The 23,521-nt window shown below is 49.7% G+C and overlaps 1 protein-coding gene across 2 annotated transcripts in view; it reads left to right on the top strand.

Moving 5' to 3' along the window:
- Positions 1-23,521, top strand: part of Tup (LIM1_Isl and LIM2_Isl domain-containing protein tup) — a 144,229-nt gene that overhangs the window by 22,217 nt on the left and 98,491 nt on the right. The gene's annotated exons all lie outside the window — the stretch shown is intronic.

The following is a 23,521-nucleotide window of genomic DNA, read 5'->3' as shown; positions in this document are numbered from 1 at the left end:
AGCGTAGGGACAACAGGAGCAGCCTTAGGCACGGGCCGCAGCCGGAAGGGCTGGTGGGCTTTCGCCGGCGCCACAGAGTGGCAGCCGGCTGGTAAAGAAAGCGTCACATACCTTCGGCCAATGCCGTCGGCGTCCTGGAAGCGTCTCCCCCGAACGGACCCCCGCGCAGGGCGCGCGTTCGCGTCCCCGGCGAGAGTCGGGTTCGGGCATCGTTCAAACGGACCAATGAGGTGAGGTTAGCTCCGCTACCAGGGCGGAGCGCCCGCTGCGTGACAGTGTTTTATCGCCGCAACGGTCTCTGCAGGCTTCACCTCACGCAAGAGTTTGAGAGACGGCTCGGCTCTACACAGAGGCGCCAAGACGAGCCGGAATTTCGGAGGAGAGAGGGGAAAAGCGCCGCGTGATGGCACAAACCCAGTGATCGCGCAATGGCCTGGGCGTCAGGATCCCCACAATCTTTACATATTTCATCTTAAACCTTCTGGACTTTTTTAGCCACTTTGTGTCCACTGTTGCATGTATGTAGATGTATACCTAAATCCCTTAGATGCCAACCTACGTCGATGCTTTGTTCCTAATAACTTCTCAAACCATTCGTGAGAAGGTTGGCTTTGCCGTAAAGCGTGTTATGTCGGTGGCGGCCGGTGCCACCGTTCAAACTGGGGCAATATTCAATTTTGGGGCAACGGTCAAATTGGAGCGCTGTGGGTGTAAGCAACACAAGGCCTACGCACATATATAGTTGAGAGCTGCAGACTAATTTGCACTGCCGAGAAAGAGCATACACCATGTACTTTTATTCCTAGATTGCGCTCCTCGGAAAAGTAGCCGACCTGGCTGGAAATCGGACGTTGCTGAACATATAAACAATTCCGTACGTCCAAAAATAAATGAAGTCAAGGGTGTGACGGAAGCCCGTCTGGTCGGGATGCATTTTGATGAAGAAAGACATGGACGCCGACCACAAGTTTGTTGAGTTGAAAGGATTACTGTGGCCAAGGCTTCCGTGTGGGAGCCGAAACGTTAATTTCCTTTCAACTCAACGAACTTGTGGTCGGCGTCCTTTTCTTTCTTCGTCCAAAAATAAACCACCTTGGGGGACGGTTTGCTGTCTACATCTCTATTTCAACGTTACAGTTCTAAGGAAAAGCCTGTACAAAATGATTTAAAACAATTATTCCGAGCATGCTTCGTACCGCGACTCTGTCTCATGCCCCCCCCCCTCTTCTCTCTGGAAACTTTGTTCTGTATAGCCGCTAAGTAAGAGCTACCTCGCATGCTAAATTTCGATACATTCGAGATGCGCAGGAAAGTTTAGCGTAACTGAGATAAACACAGAGTACCCTTGAATAACTTGGCACCCTGTGTTTACAGATGTTGCCGATATTTCTAATGTCTAAGAGTTGTCCCAATTTTCTGAAGCATTGCGTTAATTAATTCAAAATGTTAGCAATGTACAGAATTAACATGCTGCCGCAGAGAACACGGCACAGTGGCCTGGTCCGCATCGTTGTAAATGCACGTAAGTATGCAAATGCAAAAACAAAAACAAAAACAGGCTCCGTACAGAAGGAAATACAGAAACGAAACATACCGTGTTCCGGTGTATTTTACCTCGCGCAAATTGACTAAACGATGCGTGTTGTTTTTGCTATTTCTGATCTTATGTTATTCTGCTTGAGAAGAAACGTGCTTTGGCTGCAGGCTCTCAAGCAGCGTATAGCATGAAGCGCCCTTTTAGTGACTCGCAAGTTCCAGCAATTTCGCTTTTTTTTTTCCCCTGCAAAAAGCACTGACTTGACGGGATGGAAATATGGGATATTTATAAAAGCAACGAAACAAAATAATGGACTAGCGCGATTCAAAACGCCCGTAATCACGACACGTGTACTATCTGTTCGGCGCGTTCAGCATAAGGGATATGCTACGTGCGAGGGGCTCTGAAGTCGAATTGCGCAACAATGTCCGGTGATCGCTAGGCAGTGCTGCGGAATTCCACTTCAGAGGTGTGCACTTCACACCTTTCAGCTGTGGGAACAATATGGAGGGCACGCTATCGGTCGTGTCTCGTTCTGCGGATAAATGCAGCGTCCGCTGGATATACTGCTGTCACTCTTTGCAGCACCTAGATTGGTGCGACGAACTGGGTTGCAACTAGTTTTGTTCGCTCTGCGTTCGTATTCTTGCCCCAGTAAAACAGTTTCCCGCTCTCGCTGCTCTTTTTAATAACGCGTTTCTGATGTAAGTGACATCATGAACTCATTTTCTTTCCATTTTTTTCACCTCATTCCTTGATCCTCTTTCTTTGATTTGATCCCGTTTTCCTTGATCCCGGGTTCCTTGATCCCGTTTTCATGTTACAGGCCCTCTTGAGCACGTTCACCCACTTAATTTCAACGCGGTAACAAGCAGCTTGTTCTAATTTGGAGACTGAAGTTTCTTGCGCAATATATTACAAAAATTCACGAAAATTGTGAGGATGAATACGCTGTATCGTACGATAAAGCGCGGTGTCAGCACTCCCCACTGGAATCAATTTGGCAATATTGCGTCGTTGAATGATACGACATTACTACAATGCGTTTAAATGCTTTGATGACATTATTACGAATCTGTGATGAATTATCACCTTTCCATCGCGTGAAAGGATCAAAGGAGCACCAACATAAAGGTGCAAATAACAGGATGGCGCCGAGCGTTGTTGGGAAGCCAGGGGCTGACTCCACTGTTGCGAACCATGGTAGCGTGGTTGCTGTGGACCGAGGTGGGTGTTGTACCGGGGCAGTCATGATGGCGTGGCGAGGTTGACGGAGAAGAAGATTTTATATACAAGTATTTACATCTTGGTATGAGAGCGGGGAGTGCGCTCCTGCGCGCGCGAGATTAAATAGGCACGTTGGGTCCATTCCCCTTAACCCCTTTTTTTCCGGCGACGTCAGGATGCACCAATCACAAAACATGGCACTGATGTCAGCGCCACCACGCAAAACACACGCGCACACGCACGAGAGACCCCTCCTCTCCTGGGCAGGTGAGCGCCAGGTTGCTCCCGCCGTGGCAATCCGCCGTGGTCAGAGCCTTCCTTTGTCCCGGCGATGTTGCACTACCACGAAGACGCCTTGCATCCCTCGGTGGTAATATTCTTCTAGTGGCCTATTGAAGACAACACGCCACAAAAGGCCAAGACAATGAGGCGCGGGCAGGCCGCCGAGGCTTGCAGTGCAGGGCGCCCAGCATTGCTTTTGTTAGCACCGCCGCTGGCCGGTTGGCGCTTTGAGAAGCCACGAGGTCGCTGAAAGGCGCATAGTTCAAGTAGGCGCAAAGTTCGCCACTGTGAATACGCCGGTTCATGGCAAGTCGATGACGGAAGGTCAAAGGCAGGTTTTCGGGGAATCAGCGTCGCAACAGCGTGACCAGAGGGGGCGCCGCGCACGACGTCATCCTAGGGACGCGCGTCTTTGTCGTCTGGCTTGGCAAGTGCGCCCTGTGGCTGTTTGATTATCTTCGAGTAGCTTTTATCTTATTTTCGCAGCCTTTCTATAAATACAATGCTGAAATTTGTGCAACAATTCTTCGAGCTTTGCTGCTTAAATTATTGTTTTACTGTTACTGCTCAGGGTAACCTATCGCCTGGCTAACGTTCTTAGTCACACTGTACATAATGTCACCCTTTTACACTTACAAGCACATACATACAGACTGACACAGATAGCCGGGAAGCTTTCCTGGACTGTAGACATAATCTGTCGCAAAGCCTACGAGCATGAAGATCCAAATAATTAGGGGCATCATTCATCAACGGAATAGAATATTGACGCCACCATGACGTGCACGGCCGTGGCCAGAAACTTTTTCAAGGTGCAGGGGGGGGGGGGGGAGCAGGGGGTTTGGGTTGTTGCCCGTAGGGGAAGGAAAAAGTTTTGCCAAAAGGACCCCCCCCCCCTCCCCCGTCTTCTACTTCCCTGATCACGTGAGTGCCTTTGTGCTGGCTGTCCTCTGGCTTGATTGTATTCACGTTTAGATTACGAAATAAGGTCGCAGGAATTGAATTACGGTTACCCTCCGTTTCCACAGCACTTATTTAGAATGTATTCTAAACAAGTAAACAAAACGGAAATTCAGCAAAGAAAGTCATACAAGCAATGACCTTCAATGACCGCCTTTCGAGAAGGGGGCCAGTTGTCTCACCGCATTAGTCGTAAACTCGGAAACCGGACAGCATTACGTATACCAGTCACATTCTTCTCTAGCCAGCTTGTTTGTCTTCAAACCTACCTCGCCGTGTGGTCTACAACCCACTCAGTCCCTCAAACTGGGCAATTAGGAACTCAATTGAAGTTGCCTCCACGGTCCTTGAAGATTCAATAAGTGTTAATCCTCCCTTCCTGCTATTCCCATTTCCCCGCTCTGGCCAACCGGCCGTCCCTCCAAATAAAGGACTTTACTACTACTACTACTCAATAAAGAGATGTTATCGCTAAATTTAAAGGGGCCACGCAGGCAAGATGCAAGTTTGGTTCATTCGAAAGATTGCCTCGTTAGAATAAACTGACACCACTTTTAAAGCAAACTTCACTCAAATAAGCTATATAATTAGTAAAAAAGAGAATGGTCATGCGACCCACTCGCTCATTTCCCGCACTAGTACCTAGCTATGACGTATTTTGGGCAGCTGCGCGATTGGCTGAGGGCGGCAAAGGCAAACGAACTGCTTGCGCTTAAATTTAATGCATATTCTTTTTATAGCAGTAAGAATGGTGTGGTAAACAATGGAAGTTACGAAAGTACACGTAAACATAGAAGCACCAGTGCGTACTGTTGTTGGTACTGCTCGCACTGTATTTCTTATAGCTGCACAGCTGTCCGGCTCTTTCGGGTTGTCTCACACGACCTGGCCGATTTCGTAAGCGACATTGTATTACGTGACCCTGTTCGTCGAGCATACTTTATGTTTAACGAAACGACCGCTGTAAATCGAAACAATAACAAGACAGGTGCAAATACGGTCAGAAACAAAGCTAGTGCGGACAGGGGTATTGTGGCGCCATCTAGGAGGGTGGCGGTAAACAAGGCGTTTCGCAGTTCGCTGTGAACTAAACCGCGTACTAACGTTCGCTTGAACATCTAGCCTGGATACGTCATCGCAGACGCCACGAAACACACGATTTAGTGGGAGAATCAGAATTTTGGCTTGAATTGTTTAATTTCTCAGCGAATAAAGCATCGTTCGCTGCCGCACAAGTACTGGGGGCACTAAAAAACACCAAATCTTTCGAATAAAACAATCTTGTATTTTGTCTGCATGGCCCCTTAAACAACTTGAGCGCGCAAATTTGGAGACGTGTCAAATGCTAAGTGCGCTATTTTAAGTGTCTGTACAGGGCACATTTTACCCTTCCCTTGGACTTCGAAGCTGGCGTGGCCGGGTTGTCGCAGCCAGCTCCACGGTCGTCCAACGTAAAGCGCCTCCCAGTGACGACATCTCGATAGATTCGGCGCAGCTGAGCCGCCGGCGGCGCGCTTATGGATACACAAAAAGCAAGGGAGATGCGGTTTCCGCGCATGGCTGCTCGGGTTGCCCACGGCTCGTTCGCCTCCTTTTTCATGCGTCGCTGCTTGTTCACGCGACGTGTGCTCGCGTTCGTATACCACGCGTGCGGCGCTGCAGATTGGGTGATTTGTATGCGCGAGTGCGTCGGCTCCGCCGAGACCGCGCGGCTTCCTGTCACATCCGGCTCGGCGCATGCGCACTGCAGCCGACCGTCTTTCTGCGTGCGCTACATACACACGACCCACACGACGACGACGACTCACTCTCATGTGAGCCTCACAACAGAGCACGGGAGCTCGCCGTCAACGAAATGAGCCGTTGGGGGACGGTTGGAAGCGGCGAGCGCCGTCAAAGAGCCGCTGTCTTCCCACGAGCAGACATGACCGCCGAGACACCGAAGCACTTCACGTGCGTCATGATCACAGGCCCAATCAGCGGGCTGTACCATTATTACGGCTTGGATTAGGAAATGGCGGCTAGACGGCCTCAGGACGAGCTTCGCCTCAAAGATGGGGACGTGCGATGTGAAAAGGACCGCAGGCTTTGCCATTAAGGCGGAGCGGTGGCTGCCTCAGACCGCCTTTGGCGGGAAGTTTGGCGCAGTACGGCTGGTTCAGCGCCTGGTTCGGGCGCTGTGGGCGTGTATGTGCTTGTCCGCATGCATGGGCGACTATGTGCGAGGCATTCACTCTATGAGCGTCGAGGGCACAACAATACAGTTGTTTAAAGCATTTATGAATACATAGAGCTCTGTCTGCACATTTCCAAGCGCGATAAAAACAGAGACGTTGAAAAACCACCTCTTTTTCTCACACAACCGTCGTCATCGCAGCGTATTTCCTTTTAACGGCATGTGTAACTGTGTAATGTGTACGCGTTTGATCTCTTCGGTGCGTTTGTATAGGGTATACCCGAATATCCAGAAACTGTAGGTATTTAACCGCTTACGCATATCGCGCTTAAGATTAAAGGCAGTGCACCTGTTCTGATGCGATTGCGTATACTGAGGTTCTCCCTGAATCAAGACGTACACGTCGACGCGTCAGTGATGGCGATGGCGAATGTTTTGTGTTACCATCCATAACTGGCTCCACCATTTGAAGGTCTTCTTTTTTTTAGGTGCATTTATGGCGCAGAGCGCATGCAACGGGCACTTTTTATTCAACTCAGCTTCGGGAAAGCTGCTTAGAACTGGCGAAATGCTGCAAGAAAGGCGCCGCTGCGGTCAATCCGCCACCGGCCGCCATCGCGGCTGATATCAAGACCAGATTCGCTCCCACGGGACACGAGACGGCCGTGTTCGGGCTTTCTCCAACGTTGGCCAGTAATAATAAAAAAAATGGCTGAAAAGCCGTGCGAGGGAGGTCCGATTTTCGAGCGACCGGGGAGGTCCCAGCGAGCAAGATGGCTAACTCTCATGCGCGCGCTCCGAAGAAAACTTTGCGACACGGACGCGACAGCGTGGCGACTTCTTTACGATGTTACAGCTTCAGTCAAACATCGCTAAGCACACACATGTAGCAAGCTGACGACTCCCTGCGAGTAATGCGCAGTGGATGAACATGCATGGGCCCCTTGACGTATACCTTACTAGTAAGCGCGTAGGTCTTGCAGGAAAAGTTCCCTGACTTGTTACTTTTGTTTTGAAACATAACCAATGTTACGATGATCACCGTGCGTACACTTGCGGGGATACCGACTCTAATAAGACGGGAAAATTGCGAGCGTGACCGGTGAAGAAATCTAACGCTAGAAGAAAGATGGCTGAAACGCAAAGCTTTGTCCGATACAAATGCAAAGTACAAACCAAATCTACGGCAACGCTGAGCAAAACTAATGTGATGTTATCATTTTCTATCTATTAGTTTGTGATTGGGTCATCTGAATGTGCTGATTCGGTCAGCTCAGCGTTGTCGTTGATATGGGCTTCCCATTGCTTAAATTAAGCGTGCGGCGTGATCCACGTGCCATCGGTGTGCCTGCTAGATAGTGCTTTCACCCTTATCATCGTTCAACCGTATGAAGCTTAACTGCATTCGTATACCACAATGGAACCCGCTATGCAAGTGAAGTGAAAGTCAAGTGTTTATGTGGTGCGCCACTGATGTGCTCTTTGTGGAAACCCATTGTGTAAAGTTGGGTTTCCAGCAGTGATACTTTTCCGACGCTGCCACAAATCGGACATAGAAAGCTTCGCTTTAGAAGCACCAACGCGCCTCGGCCAATTCTGCACGCGCACCCTCTTTGGCGTAGCTGTTACCCTTTCCCGGCGTGCTGTCCCAGGCTCACGTTCACCGGCTCACGCCCTTTAAAATGGCGAGGGATGCCCGGCTCACGCTACCGAACTCACGCTATACTTAAACTTTTTAAACAGCAGAGCTAAACAGCTCTGCTGTTTAAAAAGTTGAAGTATCCGTCCGGCGTAGACAGAAAACCCCGACAGAAATCCGTCCGGCGTAGACAGAAAACCCCAAGCGCACGTGAGCGCGTGCCTCGCGGTGACCGCGCCGGGCACGACCTTCGCGCAGTGGCTTTAGCAAAAAAAAAAAAAAAAAACCGAGCGCACGTGAGCGCGTTCCTCGTGGCGACCGCCCGGCGTCGTCCAGGCTTGCGCGTGGGCTTACGGCACATTAGGAGCTCCCGTCCTTGTCGTCGTGTAGCGACCGGCGCGCCACGGGTCTGCTGCGCCGAAGACGATGACGACGAATCTGTCAAGCCATCCCTTCACAATCCACACGTGGAGACGGCCTTTGGACCAGCTGACGAAGTGGAGGTCTACGGTCTACCAAGGCGAGGACGCGCTACAATGGGGGGATTTGCTGTGTACGCGGCTGTGCCGTCGGAAGACGACGACGAAAGGGACAGCGACAATTGCTACTGAATAAAACACTGCAGATACTTTAACGGTCTTTGCTTTACAGTGCCGGGCGAAACGGCTTTGCACTGCTGGAATCCGGCTGCTCCCTCTCTCCTGGGATCCGCTGTCAGTGTGGGGAGAAGCTTGGTCGACCTCCAGCCGTGCTGTTTCTCCAGCCCTGCGCCAATTTATTTGGATCATCTATTTCTTTTACAAGTGCGCTTCAAAGATATAGATTTAAGCCTTTCATTTCGTCTTAAAATGAAGCTAACTGCTTGGGCTTCGTGAGGCACTAGACAAGCTTAATTATATATTGGCAGAATATTTCACCAGCGGCGTTATCTGAATACGCCTTCAAGCCCTGAAGATAACTCCCTATACCGTATCTGTTTAGAGGGCAGTTTCCCGGATGCCATTGACACAGTCCATTAAAAAAAAAAGTTTGGAAGAGGGGGAGCAGGTAGTTGAGCCATTTACAGTGCCGAGCAGGATATATATACTATATCAGCCATCGCAATCACAACTAGCAAAGAGCGACTAACGCTTTTACACGACCATTGGAATTTATCTTTACGGCTTTCTTTTCGTAATGACGAAGCCTACACCAGCCCATTTCAGTACCAAGTAAACGCCGCCGGAGCAGTGAACAGCCGCTGCATTGTCGAAGTAGTTTATACCTCCCGTTTTTAAGCTATACGCTTGACACGCCATGCAATTGCGGCCGCCTTCCAATCGCAGGATATTGCGGCGGGTTCCCGGCATGGCACCTTGCCTATATTCCTGCTCGCGCGACGCCCCGTTCCACTCGTTCAAGGTCTCGGAGCAAATTTTACGACTTTCCGATACCGTGACGACTGAACTTCACAAGAAAAAAGAAACCACCGTTCGTCTGCATACACCCGAAGCATCACATCCGCCTTCAAGGCTTAATTTTAACTCGTGTCGGTGGGAACCTATAGGGAGACTCGCATGGTCCGTCTGAGACATAGTTTTGCGACATATCGAGCTTCCCCTCCTCCCACCTTACGACTATTGTGTCAACCACGCGCGCAAATCGGCGCACCTAATTCTACATGCTTGATTTGCGCAGAAACTTTTCAGACTAGGGTAGTGTGCTTATCTTGGGGACGACGACACGTGCGGCCGCCTGTAGTATATTAACCGAGCGCTTCCTGGAACCTACTATCAATGGGACTTTCCGTGTTTGATTAAATACACAAATAATTATTAACGCGCTGGCTTACTAGCTCATTGGGTGATCTTGCGTATGCACAAGGCGTTCGCAATTGTCGTGCTCTTCAGCCGCATTCCTCAGGCGTCCGTGGAAATGATGTCATCACCGCCAAGCGGAACGACCAGAGAAGCGGCCTCCCGTCTGCAGCGGGAATAGGATGCAGCGTTATCAAAACGAGGAGGCGTGTGAAGAGGCATATGCTCGTCCACAACTTTACATAGCCTGCACATGAAATCACCACCGCCCTTTCCCGTGCACTACCCTCAGCTATCCCTGGGCTGCTCCAAAAAAGAGGCCCAGGTCAGTTCAAAGGCATCCACCGCGCATGCAGTTCTCCAAAATGACAGCTACAGTGACGTCAGCGCGAGCTGTGTATAGGGCAGCGGAAAAGAAAGAGAACATACGTTATTTCAACACGCGCCTCGCCTTCGCAGCGGGGTTCGTTCTCCCGTGTTTTGCACTCGCGACGATGAGTGATCGTTATGGTACGTTGCTGCGTGTGGTCGCTATGAACCGTTGCTCGTAGTCCCGCTCTCTCAGTTGACATCCAGCGCTTGGAGAGCACGGGCGGTACAGCAACTTCGTTTAACAACACTCCCTCCACGAGGAAGTAACGGTATCTCGTGGCTTATACTGATGCCTAAACGAAGATGACCTCTGCAACTTCTTTCATTCTGTCCGGCCTGTGGGCAGCGGACAGTTTAAAAACAACCTCCATTTTGCGCCCGAAATTTCAGAATCTGTTAACATCAATGACGCCTGAAGGCCATCGTGGACACGGTCAGTCCGTGTTCCCAATCGTCGTGCTTGACCTTAGGCATGACGTCACTCACAAAAGTCGACAAAAACGCTAAAAGCGAAAACTCCCGTGTGCCGAGATTTAGGTGCAGGTTCAAGATCCCCAGGTGGCCAAAATTAATCCGGAGACCCCCAAAATTTGAAAAGCCGACAATATAGGAGAGACACCTTGTCACTTTTTCGAATATCTGCAGCTTTTCATTGTATTTATTTTGCTTTTTCATCGTCTTTGCTGGTGGCCTCGGAAGTTTGAGACAGCGGCACTTCGGGGAAGGGAACAATCAAACGGAGCTTGCATCGGGATTCTGGGTCAGCGCGCAACCAGTGTCTCACGAGACCTCGCCGCTGCTCATTTGCATGGCAAATGCGACGACAGGCGTTCCGAATGTAAATAAACTGCGCCGTCGGCTTATTTAATCGAATCCACTAGGATATTTACGTAGCAAAATGAATGAGAGTTGAGCAATAGGAGTTTTCCTGGTTTCAGAGGTTTCAGATACCGCAGAAGGTGCACGAAGTGGCCAAAAGTACAAAATTTTTAAGTCTGGATGTTGTCTTGTAACGCCTTTCGGAGCCATACGAAATGGAGACGAAAAAGAAAAAAAAAGGTATAAAAAGCAAATATGACAAAGCCCTAAACATTAAAAACTTTATTGATTGACATTTTTCGATGTGCACAGGCATACTCCACATGGCCATACGATTTTTTTTTTTTTTCCTAGAACTGCACGGGCTGCTGATCGTCGCAGTTAAAGCAGGCATTAAAGTATATAAGGTTGATGCGCTATAGATTTTGACAGAGAAAGAGTTATCTGTATCGCTATTGTATGATCGGCAAACTTTCTATTTACAAGAGTTGTCCACCTCCCACCCCCCGCCCCCACCGCCTTCACGTACGCCGATGGTGCCTAACTAAAGTTATTTTATCATCTATAAAAATAATAAAATAATTATATTACTGCGTGCGTGCTCGGACATGGGGGATCCTAACGAACCAGTATTCCACAAAAAACTAAATCATGACGGATTTGATTGGGTGTTCTCCTTTCGTAACATAACACAGTTGGAACTGATTTCGTCCAAGCTCGGTTACTGCTGTTCTTTCAGGTATTTGCGAACCTTCTTCTCCCCAAATTCGACCCTTCCGCTATGCTCTTCCGCAGGCTCAAAGCCTTCGACTACGACATTTTGAAGATGTGTAGCTAAATGTTCGCAGGCGCGAACGAGCTGTCGTTGTGATCACGTTGCACCTTGACCGTACACGCCTGAGTGCATGTGCTACTGCTCCGCACTGCGGAAGACGCTTTACATTCTGCGCACCTTCCGGAATGGTTCCGCGCGCGCGAACTTTATTTATGAAGCTGTCCGCGCCGACGTTGCCGTAAACTGGAGGTGCCGTAATCCTCTGGCCGAATCTTTATTGCCGTACGGGCATGCGGAAACCAATCGGACGCTGCCATCGCAAAGCGGGCCACCATGCAAACGTTGCCGGTGCGCGAACACAGACCGAGGCCAAGCCCGATGGAGGACAGATCGACGGCCGACGAGAACGCATGCACCGGTCCGGTTTCCGTCAACGTACACATTGAAGCAAGTGCTGGGACGGCGAACGTTTTGCATATATCTCTCGGGTTAGGCGAAAAGGTATCCGGAAACTTTGCTTTTGCTTCAGACACGCAGTTCGGGAGAGGTTTGAGCGTATACCCCACAGCTACGCTGTAGCTATATTACGACAGCTTCGTCTTCTGACATACATCGTCGATATATGTAGTAGATACTTTTCAGACACAAAGGGCCATTTGTGATCATCATCATCATCATCATCATTACAACCTTTGCCACCGCCGTCATCATCATCGCCGTCAAATTTTACGCCCCTGCAGTGTGAAGACCCTGTCGCACCGACTTCCAGTTGCTCCTGTAGGGCGCTCTACGAATCTATACTCTTTGCCGACAAATTTCCTTATCTCGTACTTCCATCCAGTTAATGGCCTTCTTGTATACCTCTAGCTCCGTATCTCGATAGCCACTCCGTTGCCCTGATGGTCCACCGGTCGTCAGTTCTCCGATTCGATGTCCAGTCCAACTGCACTTTCCTGATGTGAGCTAGGATATCATCCACCCGAGTTTGCTCCCTAATCCCTTTTTCATATCTCTAAGCGTCACTCCTATCATACCTCTTTCCGTGGATCGTTGGGCCATCTAAGTTTTTTTTTCTTTTAAGGCGTTTAGTAAATCCCGAAATTTCGTCCCCGTAAGTAATTACCAGGAGGACGCATTCGCTGCATACTTTTTTGCCGAGTTCTACCCAGTCTGTAGCAATTCTTCACGCCCGATTTCTCTCTCATGGTTTGGATCGGCACTCACAACTCGTTTGAGATTGTTGTATTCACCCACCTATTCTAGTATTTGATTGCCTAGACTGAAAAGGGCGCTTTCTGCGTGTTTCTTCGGCACTACTTTCGTCCAGTTCATATTAATTAATCTTTAATCCTTCGGCAGATCTTTCTGAATATCCAGTTCCTGAAGTATTATTTCTAGGCGATTCTCGTATCGTCCATTTAGTTCAGATACTCTAAAGCGATGCTCTTGTAGAATGCCTTATAAACCGAAATTCTATGTAAACTGAAACCTCTAAATTCATATCACCTTATTCAGATACATGTTTAGGTAAATCATAACGCAGTACTACCACAAATAAGGTCCTCGCAGCGTCAGGCGTACTAAGAACGCTGCATGCATTGCACGGCGTTCACCGTATACCCTCGTATATATCCCCACTAGATCAGTAGCCCACAAGAAAGCAAGCTCACCAAAAACGATTCTGGCTGATTTGGCTCAATCAGCCAGAATTTTCGGGCGTAGGTAGCCTCCGAAGGCTATCGTCTTGAAAAGTGCGCAAACAAATATCAGATAAAGGACGAATACCGCAGGCGTCATGCAGCGCCAACGTGTCCGGAGGTGATCGCGTGATCAGCGAACGCACGGCGGCGCGCGCTACTCTGCCGTTATCTCGCAGCGCGCCGCCGCCGCCGAGCATGTTGTTGTAAATCGTGTTTGAACCTCCCGCGCAAGTGTCACGCGGTTCGGATGAGCCACGCAACGAGGAGGACGCGGAAGGACTTACGTGGCGCGGCCTCGGCATATCGCGCTCCCCTAACACTTTCGCCATAATATCATGCTCCGCTTTTCTGCGGGCTCATATTCGGTGCTGCCTTCGTTCTCTCGGTTATCTCGTAGCCTGTCACCGCCGGGCAGCGTATCCCGCCGCCTCGGCATACCACCCTCTGCCTCACACTTTCGCCACACTTTCCTTTCTGTCTTCGGTGTTCTCTTCGTTCGCTCGGCTACAAATCCGGCGACGCCGCCAAACCACAGTAGCGGACGCTTAAGTGCTGCACACTAAAACTCCTCAGCGCATGCAGAAGAACGACTCTCCGGATACGAACTCTAAATGTAGACTATCAGCAGTGTTTCTTTTTCTGATGTTAGCACTGCAGGATCCCGGTACTCAGTAAACGCTCCTCACACACCGGCATCCCTCATCATCCATCATCCCTCATCAGCTCATCCCTCATCAGAAGTGGGATCCCGCTCCCTGTTCTTCCCAACGAGATGAAATGTGATAATCGAGATGTCACTCCACTGTCTTTCACACCAACGAAACGTCATTGTGCACTCACACTGCTGAAAAAGAACGCGACAACTGTTCTTCGCAGCCTTTGTTTGTCCTTCCGACCACCGATTTTCATTCCAGCCTAGGTGGAAGTGCATACACAAGCGATAAACGTCCGCGCGTTGCCGGCCGTTCCCGATGCACCTGGAGAAGAAGGAAAAAAATTAATAAAAAAGAAACAGTGCGAAGGGGGAACAGCAGTAGCGGCGGGAAGATCGAAAGCGAGGATCCGCCACGACCGGCACGCTGTTAAAAGAGCCGGCCGCGGGTGGGCATTCGGGCGGAATTAAGCACGCCCAATCATCCGGGTGCGCCCCCTTTCGCCGCACCGTCCGGCCTCGGCTGGTGCTGCTGTGCTGCTGCTATGCGCGCACACGCACGGCCGGCCAAGCGAGCTGCCTTACATACACTGGTGCTGCTACTCAGTCTGAGATTGAAAGGAACTCTGCCGCAAGAAAAACACGGCGCCTCGGGCACAATGAAGCGAGGACGTCGTCGCTTGAGGAGCACCCACGTGTGCGCGCCGCAAGGCACAGGCCGACGACATCGCGAGCCGCCGTATTACTTCCGGCAACTGAACAGCCGTTGCTGCAGCCGCTGTCGGCGGTCTTTTTGAGGCGTTCGGACCATATGGACTGCACTGAAAACATACACGCTCGGGTTGTGACCTGAGAAAGCGCTACTTCTCAGGGGACGTAAAAGGTGTGTACAAATGATATCAAAAACATTCGAGGTTAGTTTGTCTTTCGAAAGAATAGGTGACAAACGAGTGTATAATTAGGCGGGGTGCGTGCATTCATGGACGCGTAAACATACATTACTCCATCACCATCATCATCAGATTATTAATAATAGTAGAAGCAGCGGCAGCAGCAGCCTTTTTACGTGCTGGGTAGGACGACGGCCTCTTCCACATACGGACTACCGCCCGCTCACCTATCGTGTGTTATTCGAATCGTTCTTGTCCCTCTTTATTAGACTCCTCATCTCTAACGTCGGAAGCGGATGACACGCCATTCATGAGACGGATCCCTATTCACCTCCTCCACCACCACCATCTCCTCCACCTCCTACTCTCCGTCCTCATGTGGAGCGACAGTTTCTCCTCTGCAAAGCCTTTATTCAACCCAACAGTCAACCCGACAGTGTTCGTCTGAAGAGCGGACTCGTTTGCTTCTCGTTGCCCGCCTGACTAAAGTTCGGAAGTTCCCACTTCTTTTTGTGGGGAGTGAGAACCGCGGACGCCCCCAGTTCCTTGTCCAACCATCGCAGTAGTTTCTGCTCGTCGAAACCGGCCAAACAATATAAGGCACATGCAACGTGTATGTAACAACCCACTGCGTTACAAACTGCTTGTCTCGTTGCCGCGATCATAGCGCGCAACGCAGTATCCCTCAAAAGCTGCACCGCCTGAATGCCTTTCCGAAGAGGCAGACATCTACTAACAAAATTCCTTCCTACACACGAGGTGCATCTGCTGTGAGTCAAACCCTAAAATATTCAAAGATTAACCGCTTGTGTTTGTTTAAAACAGCGCAACCTTCGCGCTGGGATTTGACGGAGCCTTGATAATGTAGCATATGCGAAGCGTGAGGCCGTATTTCCGCGGTTGGGAGCCACGCAAAATGCACATGCTTCTTGTTTCAGAGTTAAATAACCAACTTTCTTCACAACGCCGCATCCATTTATACCCGAGCCCCCTTTGCTACTTGTCAACCCGTGAATTGAGCCCTATGTTTACACCCAGCCCGCTCAAAAATACTCCGTCGACGTCGATCCGCTTGGCTGCTTTCCTGAACAACTACACTCCGGCCGTCTGATGCAGTCTTCGATGTCCGCTCGTGGATCGAATCAATCGGCGCAACGTTTCTTTCTCCGGTTCTTAATCTCCCGTAATCGCTCGCGGCCAAAATAACAGCGTGCGGCCCGATTACGCCGCCGCTTGTCCCTTGTCCACGCACGCTTGGATACACCTTTTGTTCGATAAAAAAGGACCTGGGCACACACGGGGCCGATAGGCGCTCTCCTCGCCCGCGGTTCCACGCAGACTCGCGTGTACGTGTAGGGGGGCATGCAGTCTGCAGACTCGATGTTGCATCGTAGCTTGTCTGCCTACCTCGGCCTCCCCCTCGTTTCTTCTATGCCAGCCGTCGCGAGTCTCGTCGCCTCGGTAGCGATAAAGACGTCGAGCGGCAGCAGCCGCAGCAGCGGCGCAAGCATCGAGCAGGGCGCGATGTTATCGCACGGTCGCTTACAAGCTCGGCCGAGACGACGGCGGCGGCGTCGGGCAGCCACCAAGGCGGGCGCGTGCACCACCTTGTGGTATCCATTTTGTTTTCTTCCTCCACCCGTTCACGACGGCGGGAGAGGGGACAGAGCACTGCTAAACTCGACCAGGACGGGGCCGGACCGATGGGCGTGCCCCCCGCGGCAGCACCGATCGAAGCACGCGCGCTTCCCACGGTGCGGCAGCACACGCATCCACGACGCGGCGTTGCTGACGCGCGGAGCTCCGAGCCTCGGTTGCAGGTCGGAGGAGGGCTTTCCCGCTCCCCGGCGTCGAAGCGCGGCGGGGGTTCACGACGGGGACGCGGGGAGGACGTCTTAATTCAGCCAACAGCGGCTTCAAGTTATGCTGCGCGCCTCGGAGAGAAGAAGCTGCAGGAGCACGTAGACTCCCTGACGTGCATAAGCGAGACGCGACTGGAGCCAAGCGGCCGCCATACAGCTGTCTGGTTGCCAGGGCCCTATAGGTGCTCTTTGTTTTGTTGTGGGTCGATGGCTTCTAGGTGCAAGTGCAGGCGGTTGAGAATTAGCGCTTCTTCATAACTAATTTCGGAAAATTTCGGCAACGTGACTTCCGCAGTTGGGAAGGTGAAGAAAGAAATGTCGGTTATTAAAAAAAAAAGACTTGGCACAAACACAGCATGGGAGGAAGGGGGACGATATAAGCACTCACACACACGCAGACGCACAGACTCGGCCCTCCTCTCATAGAAATCGGGGTGACGCGGCAGTTTATCCTTTGAGCAGCGGCATCCTCAGGCGTGGCTTCCAGAGGAATGGGGCAATAAATGGGACAGATCATTCCACTATTATCATCATCATAATCATCCCCACCATCATCATATTTTATGTCCACTGAATGACGAAGACTTTTTAAAGCGAAGCTTTGAAGCTTTCTACTCCTCACTGATGGCGTTGAGGTCGAGTAAGCACACTGCAGGAAAGCCGACTTTAGAAGACTGCAGGAAAGCCAGCTTTACACACTGGATTCCACAAAGGGTACGTCAATCCTACGCGTGATGGACCTCTCTTAATACGCAAAATAAAGTTTGGAAGTACACACGGTTATCGATGATGATTATTATGAAATACATTCTCTAAGCAGGGTCGAACATTGGTTTTGGACTTCGGTGGTCTGGGGTTGGACGTTTGTTCGGATGAGTTTGAGTGGACATTGGCTTTAGACTTTAGGAGCGTGTATTTTGGACTCTGGCTTTCACCCCGCTAAGTTGCATGGAAGAAAGCTCCGCGTCTTAGCCATGTTCCTCTTAAGAAAGGATCTTCGGCTTTTCTCCTAGACTGCGCCTACCCGGCACCATCGCAATCTATTATTTGCGAGCACATTTTCTGATCCCTGTATCGAGTTATCTGTCTTCTCCTGCTTCTAGCCCCGCCTAACTGTAGCCACTCCGTTATCCTGGCTATTTGCCGACTTCTCTTCTCCGCATTGCACGAACAGCCGAACTGCGCTCCTTTGCCTTGATTTGAGCCAGCATGTCTTCCACTCGGCTTGCTCGTCGCCTATTCCTACCCCATCACCACTCTTTCCTTGGCTCTATTACGTTTTTCTTGCAATGTACCTCGTAAGTCCCCAAGTTTATGCCCTTACTGAGTACCGGGAGTAACATAAATGCACACCATTACTTCCAGTTACATAGTAGCGTAGTTACTCTTCATAAATTGAGAGTACTTTCCAAATGTCCTTTGCCCATGACAATTCTACGCTGGATTTCTTTTTCGTGGTTGGTGTACGCACTGACAACTAATTGCTAGTTCGTTCCTACAGGCTCAGTTCATTGACCGGAGAACGAATGGACTATTTCTTGGCGCCTCCAGTGGGGATGGCACGAGCTCTCGACAACTGTGCGTCATGTTTGTTCGCTATATCCGGTGAAGGCCCTTCTCAAGCAACTCGTGCTATATTTTCGAGAGAATTAATGTCCTTCTCCCGAAGATGGTTTACTAACTACACTCGGCTCCCGTTAATACGACGTCCACGGGGACCGCAAAGAACTTCGAATTAACTGAAATTACATTTAAAAAGGTAAAGGTAAAGCTGTTAAAGGTAAAGGTAAAAGGTAAAGCTGTTGACTGGGCTACTTGGTTATTCATGGTAGTGATATATAGAGGACAAAAAACACAAAGGGACGACTGTTTTTTAGCGTGCGTCCGTGTCTATATTTCTCGTCCCCGAGTTTTTTTTCTGCGCTACATATCAACACAATAAGATCATTGTTATTAGTGCGCGCATCACGTCTCTCTTTTTAATTTCGTTCAGAATCTTGACTTGCGTAGCCGATTCGATTGTACGACACGGGTGGCGCTGTGCGCAAAAAAAAAAAAAGAAAGAAAAAGAAAAAAGTTGAACTGAAAAAAAGAGATGCGTACGCTGGCGAGCCGTCTCAACAGACCTGCCGATTTATCGACTGTGCGCTGCCGCAGCTGCGATGGCGCCGACATTAGTGCAGAGCACGGCGCTGTTTTGGCGGTAAAATTTTTTCGAGAAATAACGGTCGCCTCCATGTTTTTAGAGCAGAGCATCTGATTCACTCGCCTTGTCCCTCCGGCGTCGGCGTCGTCGTCATTGTCGTCGTCGTCGTCGTCGTCGGCGTTGTCCACCCCTCCCCCATTCTCCTCGCCGCGCCAGCTGCGCTCTCCGCCGCTCACCCCCTCTCCTCTCCGATAGCGAACACTATCTCGCGAGGGGCATTGGATTGGATTCGATTGGATTGGCTTGGCTTGAATTGGATTGGATTTGGATTGGATTGGATTGGATTAAAGTGGATTGTGTTGGATTGTGTTGCGTCATAGCAGCGGCATGTTGCGTCATAGCCGCGGCAGACGCGCTGGGGCCGGCGCATGTGCAGTACTCTCTCTTCCGCGGTTTCCTCTCCTTCGGGCGCGCTGCGCATATAACCGGTGTGCCGTTCTCCGGCGAAGCAACATCCACGCGCTTGGCTCAAATACCTAGAGTCCACGCCGCTTCACAAGTACGCCAACGTCGTCATCGACTGGGACCGGCTTACGCAGTCCCCTCAACGTTATGGCGCTATAAAACGCGGTCCCTTCGCCGCTCCGCCTATGCGTCGCATCTACACAGGGGTTCCCGCGAGGGGAGGTGAGAGTTTTTTATTCAAAATAACTTCTAGTTAACCGATGAATGGTTCTGCTTCGAATTATTCAGCAATTTCTTCCACTGCACTGCATGTAAAATTGCCTGGACCTGCACATCACTTCCAAGTAACCGAAAATTCCAGTTAAGTGACTTCGAATTATCGAGGGTCGACTGTACTAACCATATACTTTTCCTGAAGAGGTGTACTAAAAGCAGGAACGCAAAAAAAAATCGCTCTAAGGATTGACGAGGTCTGGAAGGAGGTGGGGGCATTTGCTTCAACGCGTAGGAGACATGAAAAAAAAAAATCATGTACCTCTCCGTCTAACGATGACGATTGATGCACCCGAAGCTTTCTCTTGAGGGATTCCTTGGTTGTCGTCTGAGTTTGGACTTTGACTAGCAGACGATTTGGACTTTGATCGCAGCGGCTTTTACTTTGACCCGTTGCCGTTTGATTTCGCACGGAGAAAGCTTCGCGTTCAACCATCGTCCTCTGTAATACGGAGGAGTGCATGATTTTAACAGCGAAGCTGTTTAGCAAATCGTAATTTTTCCTGCCCGCAGTTAAAACTACCAAGAAATTGCCGAGCGCGTGTATATGTGAGCGCGGGCCTCGCAAAGACCACCCCGCGTCCTCTGCGCACGTTTGTCAAGCCAAGCATACCCATTTTGGTGGGTTGGCCAAGATTGTGGCGACCGCCGGGCAGTTAAAAAAAAAAATCAAGGAAAAGCCGAGCGCTCACTTGCGGCGACCGCCCAGCGTCCCCGGCGCGCGTTTGTCAAGCCAGACATATCCCACTTAGGCAGACTGGCCAAGATTGGTCAAAAAAACTTCAGCGTTCTTCGTACTTGTGCCAGCACTTGTTTGGAACGAAAAAAGACACTTCATAGCGCACGCCCCTTCAAGGTGATGTTCAATGATTATCACTTCAAAAAAAAAAAAAAATGAAGGAAGCTCACACTTATAGTAGCACTGATGGAGTAAAGGTCGTCTCGGCAGCGAAGAAGAGGCAAAGCGGCTGCAATCGTGGACTTCGTCGTGATGGTCGTGAAGGTTGCGCACAGCTTCGCTACCTTCAAGTCTTACGCGTTACTTCGAGCTTCCTTCATTTTTTTTCTGTCTAATCCTTTCAGTCACCGTGTCTTCATATGGAGACACGACTTTCTTCGTCGTTTTCTTTATGAAAACGAAAAGAGTTCCTGCTGCAGAGCGGTGTGGCTGATGTTCGAAACCTACGGAAGTAAAAGGTAGCACCATGTGATGTGGAATGGCGGAACCGCACTCATAAACATCGTTTTAAAATAGACACCACCAAGTTTTGTGGGAGCTCCGGTGTGTTTCCGTGTTAAGTTTTCTTTTACTGTGGCGTAAATCATTTATAAAGGCTAAAAACAGCTCTTTCATGTGCAGATATTATTATTTCACCTCCTTGTTTGTAAACTGCCTGAGGATATTTATTATTTTTATACAGGAAAGCAGGATTGAGTAATTTTGTCTCTGTATGTGGACACGACGCCATTTGCGTATACGTATTCTAGAGAGACTGAACCTTTTTTTCTTACCTCTAGACACTTGACACTGCTAAACCTCCAAGTATGGAATTCTTCTGCAGTGAATATAATAATTCGTGACTGAAAGGGCTAATTTTGCACGTCCATGCCGCCCTCTCCAAATCCAAGCTAACTCGACCGTGTCGGACTGGCGCAATGGGATAGACGTCGGTCGGCTTTATAACGCGAGGGACCCAGGTTCCATTCGGACCACGGGAAGCGTTTATTTCTTTCACTTCGCCTACAATTATCCTCGTCGTCAGAAAAAGTTGGCTTTCCTGCAGTGCGTTTTCGACGTGACATACGCCATCAGTGAGGCATAGAAAGTTTCGCTTTAAAAACAGCGACGTTAAATAAGTGAGCGACTATGCGACTATTTAATCTGCTTTATTCTGCGGTATTCTCTATAACTTCTGTTCACTTCACTGCAAAACCTCCCGCATTGGCCGACATGGAAATGAGGGGCCAGGCACAGGTCGAGCGACTAGAGCCGCCATGACCACGGACTGTGCGACCCCCTGTGCTTGTCACACACGCTTGCATGCACACAGTGCCACGAGTTTGATCGCTGTTGCCTGCGGACCGGTCCTGGCGAGTTTTTCTGGATACGCTCTCAACAGAAGCGTCGAAAATAATTTATTCATGCGGTTAGACTGCGGAGAATTTCCCTCTCTATCCAGTCCGTCTTTTGCTCACGAGTACACACAATGTTTGTGTGCCCTCTCTCTCCCCCACTTGTTCGTTTTGTTCCTAAATCGTGTTTAACGACGCGTCCACAGACACCTCTCGTATCTTCATCGGAGCTAACTCTTGATTACATGTAGACTGGATCACCGAAATGCTAATCGAGCGCAGCAAACGGAAACGTTTATAGAAGTAAGCCTGGCCCTCAAAGCTGTGTCAAAGGAGTAAGAACCAGTGCCTCTGGCATGGGTGATGCCCGATTCTTTTAGAGGGTGATATCCCTCTAAATGAATGATCTGATGGCGTCCCTCTGACAAGATCCCCGATGAAAATTACGCAGGGGGCCCCTGCATTTCCCTACGAAATAAAAACGCGAAAGCGTTTTCTTTTTTTTTTCTTTTTGGAAAAGCTGCTGCGACGACTCCATAGCGACGACAGTGGCGCCACTCGTATCATGCGACGCGTTTCTATCGCAGGTTTTACGCGCCTTAGTTCAGTGGCGCCATCTTGTGGATCGCCCGCGAGGAGGTAGCGCCAAACCAAAATACGCTAAAGCGTAACAAGGCGTCTTTGTATCCTTCGTAAATAAGAAAATGCGTGTTACAGCCACCAGTGCTACGTTGTTAGAACTATAGAAGCGCCTTAGTGTTTTATTTCTGCGGAGCCGCGAGGGGCACGCGTTTATTTTATTTTTGTTTCATTCCTTCTCTTAGCAATCCTTCGGTCACATGTAATGTACTTCGAAAGCCGTGTACCGCGTGGCGTCGGCTCACAATGTATGGAATTGTCACTTGCCTGTAACCACGCTTCCCTGGGTTCCATTTCTGTCCCTGACACTGTTCTTCAAGACGATAATTTTTCTTGGACTACTCAAACGCGAAAAGTGTGGTGTTTGTCGGTCTGCCCGTATGTACATATATGTATGTATGTGCGGTCGTTCACACGCTTAGCTGGAACATCAGATGCTACTTTAGCGTAGAGTGCCTCAAAAATTGTGCTGAAAAATTGTTCATAGAAATGAGGAAGACTTAAGTGCCCCCTGAAACTTCAGAGAAATGCAATTGTGACTAAACTGCTTTGCGCAAGGGGAGTAGCACACGATAAGTGGCTAAGGCGTTGCTCCAGCTGATATGGTGGACGATTGTATATATGTGTGTGTGTGTGTGTGTGTATGTATGTATGTATGTATGTATGTATGTATGTATGTATGTATGTATGTATGTATGTATGTATGTATGTATGTATGTATGCACGCACGCACGCACGCATGCATGTATGTATGTATGTATGTATGTATGTATGTATGTATGTATGCATGCATGCATGTATGTAAACACAGTAATCCCTCGTTATAACGAAATCAGCGTGACGGCGAAAAATTTCATTACAAGCGGTACTTTGATATAAGCGACCACTCGAGAAAACTAAAGTACTTGAGCTTTAATTGCGCCACAACTGCGAGGAATCAAAACACAATGCATTCAGTGATGCAAAATTTTGTTCAGGAGCAAAAAAGGCAGTGAGCTTCGGCTGTTTCAAGTTGCCGGGCGCGAGCGACTCCCTCTCCAATTCGACCAATCAGTGACTGGCGTCCGAACGCCTCGCAGACTGCAGAGCGAATGAGGAGGGGAAGGCAGCGGCCACTTTTATAGGGGGGTGGCGGCATAACGCAATTGTACGAGAGTTTCGCGCTGGAAAGCGCCGCAAATTCCACGGCTCGAATCTTAGGTTGTGTTTGTTGAGCTCAAAAAACAATTAACTGATTA

This window comes from Haemaphysalis longicornis, unplaced genomic scaffold, assembly GCF_048455015.1.
Source record: "Haemaphysalis longicornis isolate Haplotype H1 unplaced genomic scaffold, Haemaphysalis longicornis Haplotype H1 scaffold_2, whole genome shotgun sequence".
Lineage (NCBI taxonomy): Eukaryota > Metazoa > Arthropoda > Arachnida > Ixodida > Ixodidae > Haemaphysalis > Haemaphysalis longicornis.
Note: the sequence above shows the minus strand (reverse complement) of the source record. Positions and strands in the feature narration are given on the sequence as shown.